This window comes from Balaenoptera musculus, chromosome 18 (assembly GCF_009873245.2).
Source record: "Balaenoptera musculus isolate JJ_BM4_2016_0621 chromosome 18, mBalMus1.pri.v3, whole genome shotgun sequence".
NCBI lineage: Eukaryota > Metazoa > Chordata > Mammalia > Artiodactyla > Balaenopteridae > Balaenoptera > Balaenoptera musculus.
The window spans coordinates 22,239,163-22,245,384 of NC_045802.1; the positions used below are offsets into that span (position 1 = coordinate 22,239,163).

At 43.8% G+C, this 6,222-nt stretch overlaps 1 non-coding gene across 1 annotated transcript; it reads left to right on the plus strand.

Moving 5' to 3' along the window:
- The first annotated feature begins 290 nt into the window (after positions 1-290).
- On the plus strand, positions 291-362 carry TRNAE-UUC. The gene has a single exon. It is a non-coding gene; the product is annotated as a tRNA-Glu (tRNA).
- Positions 363-6,222: the final 5,860 nt, after the last annotated feature.

Consider the following 6,222-nt stretch of genomic DNA (forward strand, 5'->3'; position numbering starts at 1 on the left):
GCCCATTTCTTGTGAGAAATTATGAATAATGACTCATCAATCTAGAATCTACACCGGTGTATACGTGGTGTCTAAAAATCAGGAGACTGGATGAGGTCATAAAAGCCGCGAACGTGGAAGAAAAAGAGATTCGAGCGCCCTCCTCAACGCGCAGAAGAATAGAGGGCGGGCCGGAAGGCATCTCCGCATGCGCAGAAGCAGGTCTCACAACGGTTGCCGGAAGAGGCAGGGCGGGAGGAAGCTGAGGCTGAAGACTTAATTTGTCTAGATTTGCCCTACTGGTCGTCGTTTCCCACATGGTCTAGCGGTTAGGATTCCTGGTTTTCACCCAGGCGGCCCGGGTTCGACTCCCGGTGTGGGAACTTCCGAACTTTTAGAACAAAACAAAAGCAATTCAAACCCCCCATAACTAGCGGGGGGAGACTAGACTAGTGTTTTTAGAAAACGCTGTAACCCCATTTCAGAGCAGCCAGGAGAGATTGAAGCTGGAGAGAGTCAGGGTCTACTCTGGAGCGGGCGTCGGCACACAGCCCACCCAAACCCGGTCCGCTGGCAAGAGCAGGAGGAAAGGAAGTAACTCGGAACAGTGCCAAGTTAGCTTTTGAAATAAGTCTTTAAATCTGAGGAGCAGGGAGCCAACCGGTCCCGTGCTAAGATATACGTTTCAGCTGGTTTTTCTCCTTAATTTCTCCTTGTACTGTGACTATGGAACTAATGACCAAAAAGTGCTCTTCTGTGAAAGAAAAAGAAAAGCCATATTGTAGGGCATTATAGGGCTTTTAAGTTGCCTAAAGCCATTCCTTTGAGAAGGACAGCAAGATTTCCAGAGAAGACATATTATTAAGGGCAGAGTAGTTCAGGGTACAATCGATTGTGTTTGTGATTCAAAGAGCTCACTAAATCAGTTATTGCGGGGGGAAGGGGGGGTGGTGAGGGAGGAAAAAAGAAAATTAGGTTATTACAAATATTGAGGAGTGAGGCAATGGCAAAAACAGCACTTTCTTTTCATGCCCTAACATATTTATTTGACACATTCTGTTGAAAAAACTTCAAGAATTCATGATAGGCTCAACAAGCTCTCTAGAGTTAGAAATCTTAGTACTGATGTGTGCCGAGACAGTTTCCAACTGTTACCCAAATAAGTGCATCCTCTGCTGTAATCGTTTATCTTGCTTACCTCTCCAACCATCTGCCATTAGGAAAAGTCTCCAGGCCTTTAGAAGCCACACTTCTTTCCCACTGGTGTTGAACTCTTTGAAGCTTCCCCAGTTTGTTCCCAGACTGCCATTAACCCTGAGAAACGGCTGTGAAGAAGACTTGGCATCCACATGACTTTGTTTGAAATTTGCTCTCCTTTTAAAGTCCTTTGGGATTTTAAGGGACACAAAAATGCCGTCCTTCATGAGAAAAATACTAGGCTAAATATATGCTTATTCAAAATTCCTAAATAAAGAGCTTGGAGGAGAAATTGATCATCAGCAGGTGATCTGCATTTATTGAATCGAGTAGGACAGAATTGATAGGAAAATAAAAAACATAATAAGAAGAAGTAATATTTATTGAGCATGTACTATGAACTAGGATAAATGTTTTACACGCCCTTTTCAGTTTAATCCTTATTTTGTTATCAGATATTATTATTATGTCTGTATCAGCCAGGGGCCCAGTAGGAAACTGATGACATTCTTAACAGAGTTTAATAAAGGGACTATTTAGAGTTTATTTAGGGTCTAGGAAAACAACAAGGAACAATGCAGTCCTCAGGGCTCCTGGGCCTAAAATGGGTAATCGGGGGAGGGTGGCTGAAGGAGAGGGCTGCCACTGAGGGTCTGTGGTTTTTGTTTTTGTTTGTCTTAAAACTTGCTTTCATATGGCAGGTGAGTTCCATTCACATGAAGGCTGTTAAATCTACTCATCCTATGAATCGTTCATTTCCGTAAAATAGACTTGTGGCCTCACGGATTTGACAAAAGCTTCCTTTGGATGCATATGATAATTAAGAGATGCAGAGCATAGTAGATACTTCTATAGACATGTACTTAATGAAAAGAGCTTAAGTTTGTGGGGAGATGGTTGCTTGAGTTATATTTGGCATTTTACAGCCTTGTATTTTTGCAGAACATTTCACAGTAATTTTCGTTAATCATCTTCCTAATCAGTCTTTAGATTCATAGACTATTTGAGCTGCAAATGCCCTCTGCAGTCATTTAATGGAGCTCCTTATTTTACCCATGAAGCATTGGGTCCCGGATTTTATGCCTCTGATTCCCTAGGACTGGATTTTAGGTTGTGTTCCCCCAAATTGAATCTTTCATGGTGTCCTGGCTGAAACCACTCCCTCCTGAACCACTGGGTGCTGAGAAGATGAATTTTAAAAATTCTGTCGTATCTTGATTTTGGTCAGTGTTCACAGTCAAAACAATTTTCCTGTTTGAAGTTTTGAGTTAAAAAAAATTTTTTTTTTATTCCCCATACAGACATTTCTAGAAAGTGATGATCTTTATTTGGGATATTTGAACTAGTCATAGGTTCTCAGTATGCTTTTATTTTTATATATGGTCATAAGCTTTGGGGGAGTCTGCATAGATATCGCTTTATGCCCACCCACATGGGTATATAGAGTCACATAGATTTGTATGTATGTTCCCTGAGAGATACATGTTGCATGCAAAAAATTTCCTAAATAATTGCAGCATTAACACTTCATATTAATACAGGAAAGGGAAGGCAAATATGAATTTTTTAACTTACCCACGTTGTAGAGCTGAACAACTTGGAAAAACACTTAATACTTGGAAAATCACTGGAACAAATAATCAAAAAATCAATCTGCAAACACCTAGAAGCCCACAGCGTACTGGGTAATCATCCCACATAGCTTTGTGAAAAACAAAGCTGATCAGATGACTCTAATTTCCTTTTGTCACAGAGTGACAGGCATGGTGGATGGGGGAGCAGTCAAGATTATCTATCCTGACTTGAGAAACCTTGGGATTTTGTACTTTGTTGTGGACTCATGAAGAAAATGTAGGTAACACTATTGCTGTCTGGCAGGGATGCATTCAAACCGAAGTTTGGGGCTCAGCTTCACCCAGATAGGCAGCTTACCCTCATTCTATGCAGCAATGACTTTGTCCTCCATCTTTTTTTTTATAAATTTATTTATTATTTTTAGCTGTGTTGGGTCTTCGTTTCTGTGCGAGGGCCCCCTCTAGTTGTGGCGAGCGGGGGCCACTCTTCATCGCAGTGCGCGGGCCTCTCTTGTTGTGGAGCACAGGCTCCAGACGCGCAGGCTCAGTAGCTGTGGCTCACGGGCCTAGTCGCTCCGCGGCATGTGGGATCTTCCCAGACCAGGGCTCGAACCCGTGTGCCCCGCATCGGCAGGCAGACCCCCAACCACTGCGCCACCAGGGAAGCCCTGTCCTCCATCTTAAGTCTCTTCTGCCTGGATTCCTTTTTAAAAAAAAAGTGTTATTCAGAATCTCTGTGCAAATTACATCATCTCTCTGTTCCTCAGTTTCCTAGACTGTAAAATAGGGGTAATAATTGGACCTACCTTACAAGGTTGTGAAGATTAGATAAGATAATGCATATAAAGTGCTTGGCCCAGTTTGGGGCCAATGGCAATTTGTTGCCATCACCACCATTATCATCATCGTCATCATTATCATGTCTAGTTCCTCTTTCTCTACTTCTAATCACAGTGTTAAATCTGATCATTTCTACCTCTTCAGTGATGCCGAGGTACGTTCTTATCTATTTCCCCCGCCACTGTGCTGGGCAGATCATCTGTTCCCTGGACTATTGCAGTAGTTACCAAACTGGTTTCTCTGACCCCCATCTCACCCATATTTTCTATCTCACATCCTACTGCCCGTCACAGTGTGGATCTGAGCGTGCTGTTCCCCGGCACCTTCAGGGCTTTGGCCTGCCATGTGCTCCCAACTTACCTTTACAACCTGCTTCTACCGCTTCCCTCCGTGCACCCCAGGTTTCAGTTAATTTCTCACTTTGCCCTGTATCTGGCCTTTGCTCAGTTTTTCCTCTACTGAAATGCTCCTGTGTCCTTTCTCTAAATATCTGCATCTTATCCATCGTTTAAGGCTTAATTCAAATGTCCTGTCCTTCACGAAGCATCCCTTACCTCTCCTGCTGGGAGACTCCTGATGGGAATATCTTCTGATTCCCCTTAGCATCTTGTATACCTCTCTTCTGATACTAATTCCTCTCTAACTTCAGGTCTTAACTTAGATGTCATTTCCTCCAGAAGTCTCTCCTGCCTCTCTGACAGTGGGGGGAGATGCTTTGGTCTGCGTGTTTCTCTCTCACTGCATTTACCACGCTTGACATGGCCCCCCGCTAGAGCGCATGCTCCAAGGCCAGTGCCCTGCATGCAGTAAATACTTAATAAACATGTGCTGAGGGAATGTGTGAGCCGGACAAGGACTGTATTGTCTCAAGGAACATCTTAGGTTCCAAGTTACAGAAAGCCACTGGAACTAGTTCAGGCCTGAGAGAGAACGATTGGCTTATATAACCAAACTGTGGAAAGTGGAGTGGTGTGGCTGGCCTCAGGGACAACCAGAACCAGTGTTCTGTCTCTCTGTCTCTCTGGGTGTCAGATTTATTCTCACCTATTATGGACCAGCTGTTTCCACATGGCAGGGATCTGGGCACCACCAGCTCCATACTTATTACTCACAGCTCCTCCAACTAAGAGGGAAGGTCTTTCTTTTCTTAGTTTTTGTTGGAAAGTGCTGGGGAGGAACGCGGCCTTGCCTGGGCCCTGTACCCTCTTGATGGTCAATGCACGTAGGGTATTGTGATTGGCAGCCCTCATTAGAACTGCATGGTGGGGAGGAAGGAGGAACAGGGATTAAAATTAAGCCAGAGAAATTAAATAGTGGTGATGGTTGCATAACTTTGTGAGTATACTAAAACCCCCGAATGTAAAAGCCTGGATCTTATGGTATATGAATTATATCTCAATTTTTAAAAAAAAGAAAAAAATTAAGCCAGAGATAAAATCTTGCTGGCAAAATAAGCATTTTTATATTCCTTTTATTTGAGCTACTCATTCAGCAAACATTTATAGGCACCGATTATGGGCCAGCACACATCTAGATTTACATTTTAGTTGGGGAATCTTCCACACACACAAAAACACATGAATAAGGTAAGAAGTGTGGATTTCATTCTAAATGTTATGGGAAAGCTCTGGAGGTTTAAGCATAGAGAGGGTTCCACCGCCAGGATGAGACTCCCTGGATTCAAGGGGCTTTGAGAACCTTCTGGCCAGTTTCTCTGTTTGTGGTCAGAACCAACCACACTTTTATGGGAAGATGAAAATGTTTAACAGGTCTTTGAAATGGCTTCCATAACCTCATTTTCAGAATTTGGCAACTTTGTCATAAAATAAAGTTTCCTTGTGGACTAACCTAGATCACATTACACTTTGTTTTCAGCCTATTTGCCTGGAGTTAGCCAAACTGCGAAGTTTGGAGGCACAGCCCTCAAGACTGCCCTCACTTTGGACACCGTCCTTAAGTTTGGGGCATTGCCAAAACCACCCCCAGGTTTGATGATGTGCTGGAAGGACCCACAGAACTCAGTGAAAGCTGTAGCGCTCACAGTTACGGTTTATTATGGGGAAAGGATACAGGCTGAAATCGGCCAAAGGGAGAGAGACACACCGGGCAGTCTGGGACAACTTTCTGTCATCCTCTCCTCTCTCCCCATGGAGTCAGGATGCATTACCCCACCCCCATCCTGTATTGATGTGTGACAATATGCATGGAGTATTGCCAACCAGGGACGCTCACCTGAGTTTTTACTGGGGCTTCATTATGTAGGCGTGATTGATTGCTTGATCACCCACTTGGCTGAGCTCATCCTCTAGGCTGCCTGACAACATGTGACCCAAAGCTCCCATCCTAAGTCACATAGTTGGTCTTTCTGGCTTGGCCAGCTACCACCCTAAAGCTATCCGGTAGGGCCAGACCCTGCCCTAAACAAAGACACTCCTTTCAGGTAGGAGTGTCTTTGATAGATTACTTCCCAGAAGCCAAGGGCAAAGGCCAGACCTCTCTTTGGGCAAGGCCAAATTCTTTACTATGAACCATTTTTTTTTTTCCAGTTTTCTTCTCAGTGGAAATGAAGGAGACAGGATTGGTTATGGCCGCAAACTGTTTGACAAAACATAGAAAAGTGTTCAGGGCAGCA